A 21,989-nucleotide genomic window follows, 5' to 3' on the forward strand; every position below is an offset into this window, starting at 1 on the left:
TTGACTGAATGAATGAATGAGTGAACGAAAGAACATTTTTCTCTCCTTCAAGTGTGGCCAAAACACTTGTTTATTCCTTGCCAAGTAGACCACAGTCAGGCAAGCAGTGATATGGAATTTTGTTGTTTATAAATCATAAATCATAGAAAAACATAGATTCTTCCATTGCTATAAATGCATTGGTCTTTCCCAAATCTTGGGAAAGTCATTTGTGTGTCATTTTTGAGCCAAAGCTTAAGCTACAAAAAGCCTTGGGCATTATTATAGTTGGTTTAAAACCAGAATGCTCAATATTAGAAATTTCTGATGACTTTAATTTTTCAGACAGCCTTTTACTTTTGTTTCACAAGGACTCAGAGAGACCTGACACTTCTGTAATTCATAGAAATGCTGTCCTACCAGAGCAGCAATTGAGTCCAGTGATTTGAGGAACCAACTATGGCATTAGACTTGGTTTCAGATCATGGCTCATGACTTTGAGTACATTATTCAGTGTCTTTGAAATTGGATTTTCTTATCTGAAAGTGGGAATAATAATGCCTAACTCATTGGACTGTTATGAGAATTGAATAAGAGACATGCTATAAAGTGTTTGCCATGATGCTCAGTACATAAGACGTAATACAAATTGGGTGATGTCAAAAAAGTCAGCATTTATTGAGAATTTACTGTGTAATCAACACTCTGCTAAACTCCTTACTTATATTATCTAATTTCATTCTTATAGTATATCCCTATGAGGTAAGGTAAGGTATATGTTATACTCTTATAGTATATCCCTATGAGGTAAGGTAAGGTATATGTTATACTCTTATAGTATATCCCTATGAGGTAAGGTAAGGTATATGTTATATTCTTATAGTATATCCCTATTAATTCCATTTTACAGGATAGATTTGAGCCCAGTATTCTTTCCACGCCTTTCTCTCTCCTCTCCTCTGGGCCTCCCCATTATGTATAAGGTGGTACACTTGATGGTGTCCCGGAGATCTCTGACGCTCTGTTAAATTTTTTAAAACATTCCCTTTTTATTTTTCAGACTGGATAATCTCAAGGGACCTGTCTTCAAGTTTACCAATTTTTAATCATGGCTGCTCAAATTTGCTGTTGAATCTGTCCAGCAGTTTTTAAATTTCAGTTGTTATACTTTTCAACTCCAGAATTTGTTTGATTTTCTTCTTATAATTCCTATCACTTTACTTGTGGTAGGCAGAATGCCTCCTCCCCGCAAAGATGTCCATGTCCTAATATATGTTGCTTTATATGGCAAGAGACTTTGCAGGTGTGATTAAGGATTTTGCGATAGGGAGAGTATCCTGGATTATCCAAGTGGGCCCAGTGTAATCACAGAGTCTTTATCAGGAGGAGGTAGGAGGTCATAGTCAGAGATGGAGATGTGACAGTAGAAAGAAAGGTCAGCTGATAGATACAGGGCCACGAGCCAAAGAGTGGGGGCGGCCGTTAGAAGCTGGAAAAGACAAGGATTCTCCCCTACAGGCTTCAGAAGTTCTGTTGACCAGTTTTAGATTTCTGACTTCCAGAGCTATAAGCTAATAAGCTTGTCTTGTTTTAAGCCACTAAGTTTATGGTAATTTGTTACAGAAGCAGTGGGAAACAGATACATTATTGATATTCTCTATTTGGTTAGACATCATTTTTATACTTCTTATCCTTTGATTCGTAGATACGTCTTCCTTTTGTGCTATGAACATATTTACAATAGGTGATTTAAAGTCTCTGTTTTGTAAGTACAACATCTGGTCTTCCTTAAGGGTAGTCTCTATTGACTGCTTTTGTCCTTGTGTTGGGCCATACTTTTCTTTGCGTATCTCATAATTATTTTGCTGAAAACTTGGCATTTTAAATAATATAATGTGCAACCCTAGAAATTATATTTTCCCCCATCTCGTTGTTGTTGTTCCTGCTGATGTTTATTTGTTTGCTTGTTTAGTAACATCCTTGGACTGATTCTGTGAAGTCTATTTTCCTTATCATGTGTGGCCACTGAAGTCTCTGCTTGGTTAGTTTAGGGGCCAGCTAATGACTGCACAGAGACTTCCTTAAAAGCCTTTAACCAAAAAGTCTGCCATCTGCCACCCTCTTTTGAGAAGTTGTACGTGTGTGTGTTGAGATGTGTCTTCACCACTCTGGCAGCTTACAACTCTTCCTTAGCCTTTACTTCTGCTTACATAGGGACTCAAGGTCAGCCAGAATTGAGAGAGTACATCTTTCTCAGGTCTTCCCTGGGCATGCACACAGCCCTGTCCATGTGCATGGCCTTCAAGATCCCTAGGAATATGTCAGAGCTTTTCAAATCCCCCTTAGGGACATCTCATTCCCCAGATATTCCTTTTAAGTTTTTTCATCACCCCTTGTTTACCCCAAGCTGATATTCCGCCTCAGGTAGATTCAGTGGTAAACAATTGATGCTGATAGTTTTTGACACCCTGAGACTAAAAGGCTTTCCTCACTAAGTGACCTCTGAGTCAAGTCAAATAAAAATTAGCCCAGGGCAATGGGACTTTCCTGAGGAGCTGCCAGACAGGTCAAATAGTGACAATGCTGTGAGGACGGGACTTTTTGAGGGGCCCTAACCTGATCTGTCCCCTCCTATGTTTACAAGGCCGTTGGTTTTCAAGAATAAAAAGGAACTGGGGAGAGAGAGGTGGAAATAGGGTAGGTAAAATGTCACAGAGCTCACTGTTCTTAATGAGATCCAGTCATTTTTCTTGTATAAACATTCCCTGTCTTTTGGAAAATCCTTTAATTTCCAGAGTTCTGAAAAATTTGATTTTGATCATTTTTGCCAGTGTTCTTATTGCTTTATAAAAGAGCAGATTTTTGGAGTTCTTTACCATTCCAAAAGTGCTCTAAACATATGTAGTTTTATATATCTAATGAGGCAGTGCTTGCAATGAAATTAAAGGGCCTGGATAAAGGAAGCCCTCCCCACTGATGAGAGTTGAATCCAAGCCCTTTATTCATTAGAAGAAATGCCTCATTAGATATATAAAACTGCATATGTTTAGGGATAATCTATTCCCCATTCAAGTCAAATTTTTTTATTCTCTGCAGAAGAGTGCTGTATGTGTTTGATCACCAAAGTGAGGTGATTTGAAGAAACCACAGATGACGTTCCATCCCCCAAATCAGTCTATCACTGGGACCTGAAATTCTGTTCCCACTTAATTTATTTTGGTTAAGCATTGTTGAATCTTGCCCTCAATCTAATATAGAAGTAAAAATCTCCCTGAAAAAGAGACCATATTTAAAACAACAGATTTGTGGGAATGATCCCTGAGCTGTAAGAAGATACAAATTGGAACGGTAGATGAACAAAGCGGTTGGAAGAACTTAACAGAGGCTAAAGCAACAGAGATCAATGTACTTACTTCACAAATCTGCTTGGGTACCCACTTTGCAATTTTATCTGGGACCACAGATCTAATAGAAAATAGGGTTTAGATCCACTTTTTTTCTCTCCTCTGTTTCCATTTCAGCTCAAGGCCTGATTATCTCTCTTTTGGGTAACTCAACTTAAGTTTTAATAAAAAACAAAATGGTCTGTAGCACTACTTTTAGAAAACTCAAGGTCTAAAGGGCATTGAAAGTCTACCGCTCACTTTTCCTTACTCAGAAACCTGCATTTTTCTCAGAAATCCAGAGAAAATGATTATAGAAATGCCAGGTACTTCAGATTCTTTAACTGCTGATGAAACCCCAGGCTGATACCTTTAGAGTTTCCTATTATCTCTCATTTTCCTCCCTGCCCTCCCAAACCCTCATCCACCTTCCCCACCTCCATTTAACAACTCAATCAACACACAGCTCTTATCGTAGGCTTCATAAAGAGCAGTGCCAACTTTGCAGTCCTCTGCTCCAAAATCTTCAATGACTCTTCATTTATTACACCTTGGGCTATAAACTCCTCCCATTCATGGCTTTAATGATCTGGTTTCACCATATCCTTCTCATCATATTTTTTCTTCTTACGTAATAAACACTGGTTTCCAGACACACTTGTCTACTTCCAGAATGCTATTCTTCTTCCTCTCTGCCTATTTAATTGCTACATATCCTTCAAGACCCTCCTCTTTTAGGAAGCTTCCCCCAGGCTGCCCAAGCCCAGAGGAATCTCAGTTACCTCCAAATTGCCTTGTGCTTGTTAACGATATCTCTTTCTTTGCAAATACATGTATCCATTATAAGTGGCAATTAACTGAGGTATTGATTTGTATGGTCATTTAACTGATAACGTTCTTAAATCCTTTATATCCAAGTTAATGGAGTCTGAGACATTGTCTTACAGTACCATATCCATCACAGAATTGTGTACGTGGAGGGGGCTTAATAAGATTAACAGATAAAGTGACTTCTGGGTTGTTGATCACAATTCATGAACAGTGGGAAGGCCCTTGTGAAAACTGCCATCAGTATGTCATTCAACTCCAGGTCTAGACCAAGTCAAGCAGGATAGAAGCTTCCCAGACTGCCACAACTTATGAATATCTTGGATCTGTGGACCAAATAGGCATGATGGACTCCAGCCTCTCTGCTATTATTTTCCCCCTCACTCTCTCTGTTCCAGGCACACTCACCACCATAAATAATCAAACATTCTTAACTCGTCATATAAAACTGCTTCTGGGATGTTGCTATTCCTTCTGCCTGGAATGCTCTTCCCCACTTCCTTTAAGTCTTTGATCAAATTTCACCTTCCCCATGGGGCCCTCCCTGACTGTCCTATTTAAAATGGTAAGCCTTTGTCTTCCCCTTACCAGCATTCCCAAGCTCTATTTTTGGTCCTCCCAGCTCTATTTTTTCCTATTACTTTTATTAACTTCTAACATATTATATAATTTATATATTTAATATATTTGTTTTCTTGTTTGCCCCACTAGAGTGTAAACACCAGCCACACAAGCATTTTTTTTAACAGTTTTATTCACTGACATAGCCTCCATAATTAAACTGTGCTCGGCACATAGTAGGTACTCGGTAAGTTTCTGTTGCATGAAGAAATATATGACTGAGGACTCTGTGATGGTTAATTTTATGTCAACTTGACTGACCCACAAGGTATCAGGACATTTGCTGAAACATTATTCTGGTTGTACCTTGAGAGTGTTTCTGGATGAGGTTCACGTTTCAATCAGTAGAATGAGTAGACTTCCCTCCCTAATGTGAGTCAGCCCCATCCAATCAGTTGAAGGCCTACGTAGCCCAAATGGACTAAGACATTCCTTAATTTCCTTTTGTCTCAAATTCCTCATCTGTAAAATGGAGACAATGAAATTATAGCACCAACTTTTAGGATGTTGTGAAGATTAGAGTTACTGTAGTATTAAATGATGTATTATTATATGTAGAATGTTTAGAGTAGGACCAGGAACATAAGAAGCCCCTCATTTTAGCTTTTACGGTTCCTGTCTCAGAGCCTCAGTTTCCTGGACCCTGCAACAGGGAGGTGGCACTAGATGAGCTCTGGGTATCCCTCCCACGTTGAACACTCTAGGATTCGAAGACTCCATTTATTCCTTGGTACATCTCCCACGGAATTGGGTGGTACGTGGAGCATGGGCTTCAGTAGTCATGTGGCCTTGTCTCCCTAGAAAGCTGTCCGTCTACACCCAGACAGGCATCCTTTCGAGCCCTCTGTTCTCACTTGCTTCTCCTTCCCAGGTGCTGACTCACTGCATTGATTAAACAGTCTGCCACAGCTCAGTCCTTCCCTAGGACTGGATGTCCTAGTGGAAGGCATCCAGGTACCTTTGTTCTCTTGGGCTACAAGCCCCCCTTTCTCTCTTTTCCCCAAGAGAGATTTTAATATAAAGTATAATGTGTGTTGTTTATGCTTTCATTGATGCATGCATTTATTCCAAGACGATGCTTCCTTTGGTTAACTGTTAAAAAAACGTGATTTTATAGGAGGTTATTTTTTGACTGTGCCTACTTAAAGGAACAGAAAAGCAACTCTCTATAATTACTTTCAAATTCAGAAGACAATTCTACCTTATGAGAAGCTGAAAGAAGTGAGTGCCTTTATTTATGTCCACCTGGCTTTGAATGGGCTCCTTAAAAATGGTATTGATTCATGCTCAGAACCAGTAGAGGGATATGAAAAAAAAAATGGAACAAAATGGTTCCTCATAGGCTTCCTAGTTCTCTCTCACTGGTTTTTGGGTTTTGTTTTTTTTTTAAGAACATGAAATACAGTTCTGACTTTGGATATACTCCCTTTGTTCAGCATTATTGCCTTTGCCACCTGCCTTGAAATGGCCCTTCAAGGGTTTTGATAAATCAGTTGCAAAGGTGTCTGATTTCATTGTAACATCTATAAGTGCCTTTTCTGAAAGGCTCTTTTTATGCCACCTAGAGAAATTCACCTCAGTGAATCTTAGGAGAACCCTAAAATCAGCTATAATATATCAGAATGGGAGAGGGAATTATTTTTCTCTCCTATCTATACTTCGGAAAGACACTGAGGGCATTTCAGAGGAAGGAAAGCAAGTAATGAAAGGAAAATGATCCTTTTGAAAGAGACTTCTGCAAATGCCTTTTTCTTTTTTGCTTTCTTTTGATACCATGATGCTAAGGAATTTAAATGTGACCTTGGGGACCTAACCCAGCATCTTCATCAGTCATTCACCTCTGCTGAGGTGCTTTTCCTTTTCACTTCAGCCAGGTGAGTGAGTAGATGCTGCAGGGACTTATAGACACTGATCCCCCAAACCCATCAGCTGATGCTGGCATTTCTCCCTGTGTGAGCTCACCTCTAGGAACACAGGGCAGAGCTGCAGGATAGATGGCCCCTGGCAAGGCTGAAAGGAGTGAGGGGCACCATCTTATTCTCCAGGGTTCTTGGTGCATAATGGTATGTATATGCCCACAGATCATTAGATCAGCTTACAGATCACTGGTGTACAGTAGAGATCCATAGAGCTTTAACCAAGTGACTGGATTATACCAAATTATCTAGACATTGAGAAATCAACCAATCCTGGCTGGTCTGTGATTTTCCAATTGATGAGTCTGTGAGGGTAACACTGTCCAAATAGGTGGAGATGGAATTTTCCCGTAAGGAAATAGAGATCAACTATACTAAAAAGATAGTAATTTGGGGCCAGGGAATTAGGTAATCCATGGGACTGGAAGATGGACTTTCTTCTTTCTCAGACCAGGCTTCTGAGGTGGGAGAAAGCTTGGTTACAGAGGCACATCACAGCCTTCTTGCTCTTAGTGAAACGAGGCAGCACCTCAGCACCAAGCTTAGTGGCCATTTCAAAGAGTAAAGTCACCAAAAAAAAAAAAAAAACCACAAAAATGCACGTCACTAAATCACAAAAAAGGCACTTGTTTACAGTTTAAGAGCTAAAACATGACAAAGAGCATCATTATGTTTGACCTCAGCTGGGGACAGATGCATCGGATGACTCAGACATCTTGCCACTCCCTACATGTCTATGAGCTACCATGAAAGTGCCATGAGTGTTGATTTGGGGGTTACAACTAAATTTTACTGAGTAGACAGACTTTCAAATATTTACTTTATGAATAATGCGGATCAGCTCTACCTCATCCTGTATTTCAAAGGCTCCAATAACAAGCTCACTTGTTCTCTCTCCAGTATTGTATCCCATCATGTCCCTATACTTCACTCCTGCTAAAGTACTTAATCTTTCTGATTTCACTTCCTGTTTTCTTCCTTCCATATCTCTCCCTGTTAGTTTTATCAATTAAGAATCCTTTGGATGCAAGCAATATAAACTGACTTGGACTGACTTAAGAAAAATAAAGGAGGAGTATAGGGTAAGAAAAATAAAGGGGGAGTAGAGGGTATTGCCTGGAAGGGTGGCTCACAGACTCAAAGAAAGAACTTGACAGCCAAGAATTGGGAAGGCTGTGAACCAAGGCAGCTCAAAGATCCAAGCAAAAGGAGCCCATGAACCTTCTAAAAGGCTGTCTTTAAGATGACTCCATACCAATTTACCACCATAACCCTCTCTATCTTATGTCTCCAAGTTTCTATTTCTTAGGAGAGACATTCTGATTGGCCTAGCTTGAATAAGATGTCCCTTACCCACAAGGTGTCTTAATCCCAGTGGCTAAAGTAAGGTAGAATAATAACTGGCCTCACCTGACTCATTTGCCTACCACTTGAACCAATGTGGCAGAGTCTGTTACCAATGTAAGACTGGTATTGACGCTGCCCAGGTAAAGACAATAATTGCTACATTTATTTTTCTTCCCCATTTCCACAGCCTGTAACTCTATTCATCCTTCAGTTCTCATCTAAACACCATCCCTTCTATAGGGTCTTTACTGATTCACTCAGCTGAATGTGGTTTTCCTTTTCCCCTCTTTGAACCCAGATAGAACTTGGCATTCATCTTCTGGCTTTCATATTCAGCCCTATCTTATCATTCGTTTACTTCTTGTTCAGTGAGTAATTCAGGCATTAAGTACTTACTGTGTACAAGGATTATGCTAAGCGTGCTCTGGGCCTGTAGTGGGCAGGGAGCACGGCCTGCTCATGTTTGAAGTACCTGTAAAGACTAATAATGGGCCCAATAGATTCCACATGGAAATCACCCACACCTAAGGAGGCTGAGTTTATCCAGGAATGAGTCCTCTCATGAGGGCCATCTAGCTTGGTGTAGTTGACTTTGTGGCCAACATTATAATCAGTGCTATGAATAAATTTATTGATGTTAATTTACCCAGAAAAACCCTGCTAGAAGGATTAGATACAACACACTACATAGCAGAATAAAAATTTACACACAAACACACATGTATACATAATTTTTAATGACACCAGAGGAAAAATTCTCATAGACCTTCATAAAACATAGCACAAAAGCGAGCATAGGATTCATTCTCCACTTGTGTTAGGTTCCATTCATGAATTAGTCAAAAGCTAATCTACTTGTCAGGAATTAGCACACAGCAGCAATGAAGTAAGGGAATAAAATGGTTATACACACAAACATATATATCAGATTATAATCTGAAAAAATAAATAATCTCAATTTTAACAGTAAATAATTCTAATGAAAAGAGGAACTAGATATAACCTAGCCCTTGAGTTAAAGCCACAAAGACAAATTAGAACACAATGGATAAGAACGTATAGAAAGGCAAAACTATAGATATACTATGTAGGTTTGACTTAATTGTGATAGGAGTCGGAAAATCAGGCGAACATGACCAGGAAATGCTCTCCCCCAATAGAATGTCACACTCTCCTTTACATCTGCCCACACTCTGCATTTCTTCACGGGCCAGAGGATCAAAATTGGGACTCACCACAGAGAATATGTTCAAGTTCTTGAGAATAATCAAAGCTCTTTTCCAAGATAAAGGTATAATCTTTGTCCAGCAAGTCTGTGCTGAATTAAGTTGGTCTCTGGACAAGACAACAATTCCGCAGCTTAACCTTCTACCGCAGTGGGCCGGCTCAGCCTCTTTCATGACTGACCATTCAGAGCACATTTCGGCTAATAGTCTTGACTGTCTGCATTCCCTGAGGTTTGTACTTTCCCAAATGGACGGCACGTCAATGCCTACCAACAGCTTGCTTGAAGCAGCTGTAATTTGCTAGAAAGGGTCTAATGGACATAAGAAATGTCTTCTTTCTTCTAGGTCCTTTAAGTGAATTCCTTATCATAAAGCAAAGTACACGGACCACAATACCTCAGCTTCCTACAAAAATGCCTTTGTGGGTTTATACAACTCTTAACTTTTACAGACAGCTGGCCCAAGAAACATTTTTAAAACTGCATTTCTACCTTTCCTTCAAAATTTTTATCGAATGCCTTGTCCATTCGATAACCAATGTCCCTCATACAAATGTCTACAGGATAAATTCTTCTTTCAGTGGAGACATTTGTCTCTATAGAGTGATTATGACATCTTCTTGTTATCAGATAATAAGCATCATGCAACCCACCATCTCCCTTCCTTCCTCAGTTTCCAGAAAATTCAGGGGCAGAATTCAGTCATTGAGTTTATCTGTTGTAAAGTCATTTCCTTCTGAGGGATAAAGAGATTTGTATCCTCTTTTCCTCTCCCTTTATTGCCTTATTTTGTGCAGTATTTAATTTTTGAAGTGGTCTCAAATGCCTCTGTAATAGGTGGAGGATAAACTTTAAACCTACGCAGATCTAATTTCTGATCCTTCTTGCATTAATTCAAACTCCTGTAAAGATACAAAGTCAGGAATGATATCTCCTTGAGTGCTTATTCACTCACTATTCAGCGTTGGGAAAAAGAAAAAAGATAAACTGTGTTTTACTTTCTTAGAGATGCAGCCAGTAAGACCATTTGTCTGAGCATCAATAATAATTAGATCTTAATGGTAAGGATACGCTCCAAGAAACATTCTGCTCCCAAAGGAGCAGGTTTGGGTAATCTGAGCCTCAGATTCATTTTGTCATTTGCCACGAAAGTCATGCTGAAGTGAATACGAATGTTCAAAGTGATGTGGTAAAGGTACAGATCCTGAACTTGCGTCAAACCTTTGAGGGCTCTTCTCATTAATTAAAACCAGACCTATAGAACAGAAACGTTATGTGCTTCCTGTTTTATTATATTGTTATTACACATAATTATGTCTAATCCATAATTATACAATAATAATTTTGTAAATAAGGCTAGTCAGTAACTCACACAATTTCAGACCCTTTGCTAGCCTCTCTTGGCACTTAGAATAAAGTCTGAACTCCCTATCATGGCCAATAAGCCCGGCGTGATCTAACCCCTGCCTAGCTCTCCAATCTCATTTCTTCCCACTACCTCTGACCCACTCTGCTCATTGATACCGCAGTCCTTTTCTACTCCTTTAACTTCATGATGTCTTTCCCGTCGCAGGTCCTTATGTTGTTTACTGTTCCCTAGCCTTTCCCTTTTTCTCACATCTGTCTCTTCCAATCTCAGCTAGAATAACATTGCTGCTTCTGAGAAGATGCCTGGCCATCATCCATCATTACTCTGTCTTACTTCCTTCCCAGCTCTCACTGCATCTGTTATTTATCATCTCTCACCCCCAGTAGACAGAAAGCTCCATGAAGGAAGTGCCTTATACACACTTATATCCTTGCACCAAGCTCAGACCTTGTTCTTCTCCTTTGATTATTTTGTGGATTGATACAATTTGATCTCCACAACTCCCGAAGACAGAACAAGTCACAAATCAGAAATCACTGCATATTAGAACTGGAACATCACTTAGAGGTAATCAGGTCCCTCATTTCACAAGGAGAGAAATTTAGGCCTTGGGAGGTGAAGTCACAATGGTGAAACTAGACCAGGGCTCTACTTACGTTTCAGTAACTGATTTGTTTCCCCACTACATGTCACCATTGGTCTCTCAACAGATGAAACTTGGCCCACTTAGGGTGATCCACTTGTGCCAGTTGCCCAGGACTTTCCTGGTTTTAGCTCTGAAAGCCCCATGTCTCAGGAAACCCCACAGTCCTGGACAAATAACATGGTTGGCCACCCTAAATGGGCCAGGGTGTGTGTTGATACATCCTCTGTCCCCCCAGTGTATGTGTTACTATAAGTAATAAAGGGCAGGGGCCAGCCACACATGCTCAAATTGACTGAGATGGTATGTCCTTAGAAGCTATCATTAGCAACTGATTATTGACAGAAAATCAACATGCCCAATGTCAGAAGACAAGCTTTGAATTCAAAAACATTCCCTTTCTTATCAGAAATCTAGTTTCCAACAGTACATTCTCCTAGGACAAGTATGTCTTAGTCTGCTTAGGCTTCCGTAACAAAATATCATAGACTGTGTGACTTAACAGAAATTAATTTCCTACAGTTTTGGAGGCCAAAAGTCCAAGATCAAGGTTCAGTGTGGTCAGGTTCCAGTGAGGACTCTATTCCTGGCTTGAAGACAGCTGCCTTCTTACTGAGTCCTCACATGCCTTACTTCAGTGCACATGTGTAGAGAGATCCATCTCTCTCTTCCTCTTCTTATAAGGCCGCCAATCCTATCGGTTTAGGACCCCACCCCTATGACTTCATTTAACTTTAATTACCTCCTTAAAGATCCTATCTCCAAATACAGTTACAGGGGGGTTAGGGCTTCAACATACGAATTGGGGGGGGAGGGGGGGAACAATTTAGTCCATAGCAAAATGCTACCATATTTCTAAGTGTTGATCATATCAAGTCTGCAACTTATGAATTTACTTGGCTGTGTTAGCTTGTGGCTTCAGGTTCCCCAGCACTGAGAATGGTCCCCCAATAGCAGTGACAACTTGTTTGATGTTGGGTTTTAAACACAGGCTGGGTGCAGCAACAGGTTGGCACCCACCTCTTGCAGGCAAGAGAAGCCTGAAGAAGAGGGTTGGAAGGGAGAACAGAGAACTCCATGGAGCCTGCCCCAGTTAGCTGCCCAGAGTGGTATATTTCTGACAACAGCAGCAGTGGCAGCCCAGGGAACACCTGCCTCCTACAGTCTAGATGCACTTTTTACAACTTCAGTGGGTACGTCTGCTGTTGCTAGTGAAGGCTGGCCTGGTGAGGGGTGGGTCTGTGACAACCTCACACCTGTTTCCGTTTCCGTTCTCTGTATCCTTTCCCCTTGGCTTTGTTATTCAGGAGGGAAATGAAGGCCTCAAGTGTAGGCTCAAGCCCTGGCAGAATGTTTTAGCCCCCTTTCAACATCCATCTGGCTGAGCAAAGCGTTTGTGAAGTGCATCTCAAAATTCCATGGGCATGGAAACTACTTGGGGGTCTTGTTGAAATGCAGCTTCTGATGCCGTGGATCTGGAGGTCTGCCTTTCTGATGAGCTCCCGGGTTTGCCGATGCTGCTGGTCTGAGACCCCACTGTGACTCGCAAGGCTTCCAAAGATGTGAACACGCTGCCTCAGAAACACTCCTTAGATTGGTTTCTGGAGATGGAAGTAGCCCAGTAATTGCGCATGTAGATCTCTCTTCACTAGAGCTGCAAGCCTTGCTGCTGTTCTCTCCTTTGCTTCCTCATGAGATAACCTTTACCTGCAAACCCAACTTCTCTTCCCCAGATAGCCCGTGATCCTTGTCCTTTCTCCCCCTCCCTCCCTGATTCTCCAGGGAAAAGCATATTTGGAGTTCAATTGTGACTCACAGGACTTGGGCAGGACTCTGGGGAAAATGTGAAACAGTTAATCCCAAGCAGATCCTAAGTTGCTGCTCCAGCTCCAGGAGGACCCAAGGGCATTGCCAACTGCAGAATATCAATTTACTTCTTAAAACTGTTCTACCCAAAAGCAATCACACAGCAGCTCGCAAGATCCCAACCTGGAATGGCATACCTGAACACTTTGGGCTTATTTGAACTTCATTTTAACTTCTTCAATAAAACAATACACTCATAATTATATCAACACAGAATTCTTGTTTCCCAGTGAGTCAAGGGCTTCAAGGAAATGCATCCAAATTAGACTGTTGTAATAATTTCCTAAGCACAATGGTCTAGAGAAAGAAACATCCAAAAAATAGCTTGCTGACCAGCTTCCATATATGGTATTGGATATTTTCTGAAAAATCACAGATTTAAAAGAGGAAAAAAATCTTTCACCAAGACTTCAGCCAGCAAAGTCTGAAAACTAGGAAAACGTTATCTTCAGTGCCCTCAGCTCCCTCCCCCTGCCATACACCTCTTCGGAATGCTTTCTTTGACGAATACCCAGTTTCCTCATTCTGTTTTCCTCCCCACTGCTTACAACTTGCTCTCAAGAAAATCATGTATATCTGCATGTGAATTTGAACTATTGCTCCTTTTTTCTCCCACGGGTGTGTGTTTAAGCCTCACCTCTGACTATAGAAACAACCTGGTTGCTTTAGTAAATAATTTCAGGGAGGTAAGGAGGTAGCTCATAGCGTGTAGCGTCTTGCCCCTGTCTTTGAAAGCAGCAATAAGCATTGATTCTTATTTGACGTATTGTGCTGGCACCTCGGATTAGTGTTCTAGGGCTGCTATAACAAAATACCACAGACCAGCCGGCTTGAACACAGAAACTTATTTTCTCACAATTCTGGAGGCTGAAAGTCCCAGACCAAGGTGTGGGCAGGTTTGTTTCTCCCGAGGCATCCCTCCTTGGCTTGCAGATGGCCGCCTTCTTACTGTGTCCTCACATGGCCTTTTTTCTGTGTACGGGCATTCCCAGGTACCTCTTCCTCTTCTTATAAAAACACCAGACATACTGGATTAGGCCCCTACATTTATGAACTCTCATGGGGCGTTAGGGTCTCAACATGTAAATGCTGGGAGACACAACTCAGCCATAATATGCCTCTAGTTTTGCCCTCATCACTTATGACTGGTTAGTGTTTCCTTTTGGAAAATACCTGCGTCTATGCCTATTGTGTGCCATACTTCTGAACTTGTTGGCTGATGGATTCCTGGATGAGATGGCTGGTAATTCCACCCCAGTAAAGTCATCAAATGATAAGTGCCAGCTTGTTTCTATCGCCTTGGCTCAAATCTCTTCTTCTCTTTAGGACAAACAGAAGGAACCCTAAAAACATCAGTGTGACGTTATCACTCGCCTTGGAGAGTCTGCCTCCCAGTTGCCTGTTTGTTAGGACCTGCTGAGGTGGCAGTCACAAGGCCAAAGAAGTTGGTGAAACCAAGATAATTGTGTAGGTCGGTGTCCGTTTGCCCTCAAATCCATTCTGTCCTTCATCTGCTCTGCTCTGTGTTTTGGAGAACCCTATTTCCCAGGATCCCTTGCTCTCTGGCTCCTAGGTAGGTCTAGTCAATGGGATGCACTGGTGGAAGCCTGGATGGTGGGAGCTGGAGAGATGCCAAAGTATCCTCTCACTTCTCTCTCTCCACTTCCTGTCGGGTCTCTGGAAGTAGCAGTATCTCTTCCAGAGCTCCAGCTTCATAGGGCAGGCTTCCTCTCAGAGGGCCTGACTTTTGAACTCAGGGACACCACCTCTTCCTTGTGCCTTCAGCCCATAGAGTAGCAGCTTCCTGCTGTCGCTAATTTTTGAGTTGCCTCACTGCTCCCTTTTTACTTTCTCAGCTCTCCCACTCTGATATAACCAATTTCCCCAAACTTCCTATGCTCAAAGTCTTAAAGTGGTTCCTGTTTCCTAGCTGATACAATAATCGTTGTACCTACTTTGCACTGAGAGAGAGAGAGCTCAGCATATAATAAGTGCTTAAAACATAGAAACTGCTAAAAGAAACTGCAGAGCCGCTAATGAATTTTGTCATTTTAGAAGAGTAATTTTAAAAAGAATGAATTTCATCCATAAAATATTATTCAGAAATGGAATATAATTATAAAAAATATAATATATAATTAAATATAATTCTATGTACAATTCACCAATAATTCAAACCACCTCTGAAACCCAGTTTCACAGTTCTGACTTTGGTCTTTCCTAGAAAGAGAAGGATGTAGTAGAGAAGGCCCTGGACTTGGAGTCTGAAGGTGTGGCTTTCCACCAGCTACCTGTGTGATCTTGAGTTTCTCATTTTCCTTAATGGGCCTCGGCCTTTCCATCCGTAAACTCAGGTGGTTCAGTGTGACAATTTTTAAAGCCCCTGTAGCTCTAACTTCTTATGACTCTGTAACTGGCATAAGTTACTATTCATCTCTGGGGAGAGTGGGGAGTGAAATAACATTCTTCCTTTAAAAATAAAATGGCAGTGACGCTGAGGACTCACATGACTAGCCTGGTAAGAAATCCAGTTTTCTTCCTGGGGTTTTACTCATCAGATATTCCTAAGGATGACCCCCATTCTCTAGCAATGTTGGCTCAACTGGTCCATGCATTAATCCAGAATAGCAAAAGATGTGAATTGGCAGAGAGTCAATGATGGGCGAGTGGAGGAGAGGCATACCCAGAGAGTAAATGTGCAGTGAGGTGGATGAGAAATCAGTATATCTCCTTCAGATGGGAGGAGCTCAGCCTGTTAGGCCAAATGATGTATGAGGGGAAGGGAAGGAGTCATGTTTGAACAGGCAGTAAAGAATATTAATTCAGGCGTTTAAAGACAAGCAAACCTAGACTGAAATGTCGGCTCTGTTCTTTATCAGCAAAGGACCTTGGGGCTAGTAATTAACTTCTCTAAACCTCAGTCTGTAAAATCTGTCTCATGCAATGGTGCTCAACTGGGTGTGATAATGAAGCCCATCCTCTCTGGGGACAATGTCTGAAAACATTTTTGATTGTCAGAACTGAGGGTAGAGGAGGGAGACTACTGGCATCTCTGGGATGCTGCTAGCCATTCTACAATGCATAAGACAGCCGTTCACAATGAAGAATTATCTAGCCCCAAAATGTCAATAGTACTAAGGTTAAGAAACCTTGGTCTAATGGTAGTACCCACTTCATTTTTTTAATTGCAGTATTGTTGACGTACAATATTATATTAGTTTCAGGTGTACAACATACTGGTTTGACATTTATATACATTACGAATTGATCACCACAATAAGCCTAGTAACTATCTGTCACCATACAAAGTTATTACAATATTACTGACTATATTCCCTATGCTATACATTACATCCTCATGACTTATTTATTTTATAACTAGATTTTTGTACCTCTTATTCTCCTTCACCTATTTTTCCCAACCCTGCACTCCCCTGCCCTCTGGCAACCACCAGTTTGTTTTCTGTATCTATGAGTCTGTTTCTGTTTTGTTTTGTTTTTTAGATCCCACATATAAGTGAAATCATACTGTATTTGTCTTTCTCTGTCTGACTTATTTCAATTAGCGTAATACCCTTTAGGTCCAGCCATGTTGTCATAAATGGCAAGGTTTTCTTCTATTATGGCTGAATAATATTCCATTGTGTATGTATACCACATCTTCTTTATCCATTCAACTATCAGTGGACACTTACATTGCTTCCATATCTTGGCTTTTGTAAATAATATGCAGTGAACATAGAGGTGCACATATCTTTTTGAATTAGTGTTTTCATATTCCTTGCATAAACACCCAGAATGGGAATTGCTGGATTATATGGAAGTTCTAGTTTTATTTAAAATGGACCCTCCGTACTGTTTTCCATAGTGGCTGTGTCAGTTTACATTCCCACCAACACTGCACAATGGTTCCCTTTTCTCTGCATCCTTGCCAACACTTGTTATTTGTGATCTTTTTGATGACAGCCATTCTGACAGGTGTGAGATGATACCTCATTGTGGTTTGGATTTGCATTTCTCTGGTGATTAGTGGTGCTGAGCATCTTTTCATGTATCTGTTGGTCATCTGTATGTCTTCCTTGGAAAAATGTCTATTCAGGTCCTCTTCCCATTTTTTTACATTGAATTGTTTCTTTAACATTAAGTTGTATAAGTCCTTTATATATATTTTAGATATTAACCCCTTATCAGATATATTATTTGAAAATATATTCTCCCATTCAGTAGATTGCCTTTTCATTTTGTTAATGGTTTTCTTTACTATGTCAGAGCTTTTCAGTTTGATGTAGTCCAGTTTGCTTATTTTTGCTTTTGTTGCCCTTGACTTTGGAGACAGATCCAAAGAAAAATATTGCTAAGACCAGTGTCAAAGGACAATAGTACCTACTATTTCATGTAATAGGAGGATTAAATTAGATAATGGATTTAAGTATCAGTGTGCTCTATGACCAGAAAACAATTCATAAGATGGCATTGGTAAGTCCTTACCTGACAATAATTACTCTAAATGGATTTTAATTTCCAGTCAAAAGACATGGAGTGAATGGATGGGTAAAAAGACAAGAACCAACTATATGCTGCCTACAAGAGACTCACTTCATCTTTAAAAACACACATAGGATCAAAATGAAGGAATGGAAAAAGGTATTCTATGCAAATGGAAACCAAAAGAAAGCAGTGGTAGCTATACTTACATCAGACAAAAGAGACTTTAAGCCAAAAAATGGTAACAAGAAACAAAGAAAGTCATTATGTGATGATAAAGGGGTCAGTTCATCAAGAAGATGTAACAATCATAAATATATACACACCCCCCATCACTGCACCTGAATATATTTAGCCAAACTAATACATCTGAGGAAAGAGGTATACACAAATAAAATAATAGGAGGAGACTTCAGCACCCCATTTTCAACAATGGATAGATCATCCGGACAGAAATCCAACAGGAAATGTTGGTCTTGAACCATACTTTGGACCTAACAGACATATATAGAACATTCTATCCAACAGTACCAGAATATACATTCTTTGCAATTGTACACATAACATTCTCCAGGATAGATCACATGAGAGTTAATAAAACACATCTTAGCAACTTTAAGATTGAAATCATACCAAGTATCAAAAAGAAAATCAAAAAATAAAACAAATGAAATTGAAAGCACAACATACCAAAACCTATGGGATGCTGCAAAACAGTTCTAAAAGGGAAGTTTATAGCAGTAAATGCCTACATTAAGAAAGGAAGATCTCAAACAAACAGGCAACAAAATGACCCCCACCTTGGAAAAATTGGAGAAAGTGTGTGGATCAGAATTGCTTGTGATCACAGTGTTAATTCAAGCAAGAGATACAGCAAGAATCCATGCGCCCCCTCACCCCACCCCCTTTGAGTACTGAGGAACACTTAGGTCTCTTTCCTATGGAGAAAGACTCCTGAAAGCACTGATATTTGATTGAAAACCCCAGGAAAAGCCAGAGTGGGACTCTTTCACCAGTCTCCAGTGTGTTCCCCAAGTTTTAAGCCAAGGATTTACAGAGAAGGACTACACATACCTTGCTACTATAATACATTTCAAGTCAATCATCTTCTCTCCTTTCAGGATGTTTCAAATGACAGTGACAATGTAATGTAAAAAGCAATCATTACAGTTCATGTCACAACATTAAAAATATGAGCATAATAGGAAATGATCTCTATTAACTAGAGTTTGATCTCCATTTTTATTTATGCAGATACAAAAGGATATTTGGATTAGTAATTATGTTTTTGGCATTTCTTGGGGTTTCAAATTACTTACTGGAAACAGCCTGCTGAATTCAAATACTGGATTCTAAATTTCTTATTCATCTATAAGCCATTGCTCAACATGGATAATGGAAACGCTGTACCAGTAAGTGATGACTTGGAAGGGAAGCAGATGCAGATCATTGGAATTCAGAGTGGATTTTTGGGATTTTGGTAACAGCTTCTTAAGAAAACTTAAGTGGACTTTCTCTGTAACTGAGATGGACTTGGAAGTTTTAGTTTATTTTCTTTCTTTCTAACTTCTGTTATTATGAAACTTTATTTCTGGGGAAAATAATCTAGCATGTTTTTCAAGTCTTGCCAAGGATATGTTTGCTTTATATAACTTACTGCAGTATGCCTCAGTTCCGTTTTCAAGTTTCATTGTGCATGTTAACCATGTATAGCTCTATGTGTGTGCAGAGAAAGAGACAGTTTCAAAACTGCCTCAAGAAGATACTTAATGTCCAGCCAGATATAAGGTATGAGAGCCAATTTCTTAACAGGGAAATAGATAATTATGAGCACAGCTACAGCACTTTGGGGTTCCCTTCTCTCAAATCCCCTGGAAACATATTGTTATCGGAGCCCAGAGGGAGATTTTTGTCACCCCGACTCAGCATGCCCTCTACTAACAGGCCGACTCTGAGATAAGGGAAAGAATCCATTCCTCAAGCAATCTTCTACCTTCTGCTAATGATAATGGCGGCTCGTGTGTGCATGCGTGCGCATGCCCTTGCGCGCACGATACCATCCTCTGCCCAGAAACAGACGAAAAGATGCAATGCTACTCTTTGCCTCCCGTTCCAACTGGTTTCATGTTCCTGGGTGGGAGAGTGAGGCTTTTTTATCATTGGAGGGTCAGCTCTAGGCAAAATATTAATATCGTTGCATTTTAATTTTTGTCCCTTCTTTCTGCCACTTTCCCTTTCCCAATGTTCTGAACACACACTCTCCTTCCTGATCACAAACACCACTCTCCCTCCTTTCCACCATCACTAGTGGCCGGGAGGGGGTCTATTCAGGTACCCCTTCCTGTCATAGGGCTGACTGGTTGACTCAAAGCAATGGTACTCCATCTTTTCCCCACACAACACACCCGACGGGTGGCATTCACATATTAGACACACCCTGTTGAGGGTATGAAGGGTTATGAATAATTCCCAGCCCACTAGGTAGCTGTAACTCCTCCCTTTTCTCTCACAAGCATAAAAGAAAATCTAAATGCAAGTGAATAAGAGAAAATTATTGCAGGGATAATATTGAATCTCTAATTCACAAAAGAAAGTAATTTGCAAGCTGTTTTGTGATTAGAGACAATACTTCTGTCCCGCGGTACCACTGTAAGCCCTTGTGCTGACCATCTCCATCTGCCTTTCCAGATCCTCTCCCCACCCTTCCCCACCCTGCTTTATGCCCTGGGAGGGGACACTTTTGGACTATTTCACCCACCTAACTTTGTCCACTGGCCAATGGAGACAACATCAGGATACTGGAGGGCAGGAGGAAAGAGAGGTTGGTGTATTCGTTGTCATTCTTTCTCTGCTGCTTGAGGTCCTCTTCCCAAGGCCTCCCAACTTTTGGTAGGCAGCCCTCTTCCATATCTGAGTTGCAGCTATAGGTGTCTCAGGGATCCAGGAATGGTTTCCTGCCCCTCATCCCAGGGGAGCAAAGGGAGGAGGTGGGAAGGAGACCTCCCTGTTACAAATGCCGGGGGTATTTAGCCAGCCCTTATTGGTTCCTCTTAACTTTGCTCACAACTTTGCAATAATTCCCAGCTGAGTGTGCCACCATACTATCTCTCTCTGGTCAGGATCCCAACTAATCTTGTGGTTGAGAACTTGTTAAATAAGTTTATTACTACTCCTAAGAGTTCTGAGGCTTAATAGGACACTCTTGTTGTCGATAGCATAAAGACTGAAAAACCCTTGGTGGCCAAATGGAATAGCTATCAAATGGAGGGCTTGTCAGCTTTTGACAACTAAAGGTGAGCTATTTGGGTGCAAGATATACATTCTTCACTAATACTGCCTATATAGCACACCTCTTCCTAAACTCTTAGGACACTCCAGGAAACACATACATACACAAACACATAACGATTATAATTTATAACGATTATAATTTTCACATTCTAAAAATATAACTATCACTATTTGCCAGACTTTGGACAATGACTTTGTTCTTGTCCTGACTTTGTGTCTTGTGTAAACTAATATCATTACCCAGTACTTAAAAGCGTGATACTGACTTTAAAGTCAGACGGACTTGGTTGGAGGCTTAGATCCACCACTAGCTACTGTATACGTATACACTAGTATATAACTTTTCCATACCTTAGTTTCCTGAAAGTACCATGGTGATAACAATGTTCTCATAGGATGGTTGTAAAAATTAAGTGGGATACTTGTCCTGCTTTTTAAGCATAGTGCCTGTTGCATAGTTACTGCTAAATCAGTATTAGCTAAACAAGCATATAAAAAAGACTGCATGGATTCCATAAGCCCCTTGAAGGTAACAGCCTGTCTTCACATCTTTGTGTTTTCCTCAGTGTAAGTCCAATACATATTGAGACAAATGAATGATGAGTGGATGGATGGATGGGTGGGTGGATGATGGACTGATGATGGATGGGTGGATAAGACTGGCCTCAAATAAAAATTTCTTCAGGCTACTTAGACATTATTAAGATTTCCAATTAGTCCTTTGGTTCTCTGGATATGAGGTTATTTTCTGCTTAATCATTCAAATCATGTCTGTGCATTCCTGTGTTTACAGGTTATTTTTTCATTTTTCTTTCAGCGAGGAATTTAAATTCCCTCCACCGTGGTGTGAAATCCTCATTTCAGTTCTTTGGGAGCTTCACACAGGTATTTGTCCCCCTTGAAGATTATTTTTGTGTTCCTTTAAGCAGAAAGGGCACAGTTTCTGCCAAAGCTAACAGCCGGGGATGGAGGAGATCCTTAGCTGACTAAATATTTCCACAACAAAAGTTGGGAAATTTAACCCTGAGGGTATTGG

The sequence above is a fragment of the Phocoena phocoena genome, chromosome 16, assembly GCF_963924675.1.
Source record: "Phocoena phocoena chromosome 16, mPhoPho1.1, whole genome shotgun sequence".
NCBI classification, from domain to species: domain Eukaryota; kingdom Metazoa; phylum Chordata; class Mammalia; order Artiodactyla; family Phocoenidae; genus Phocoena; species Phocoena phocoena.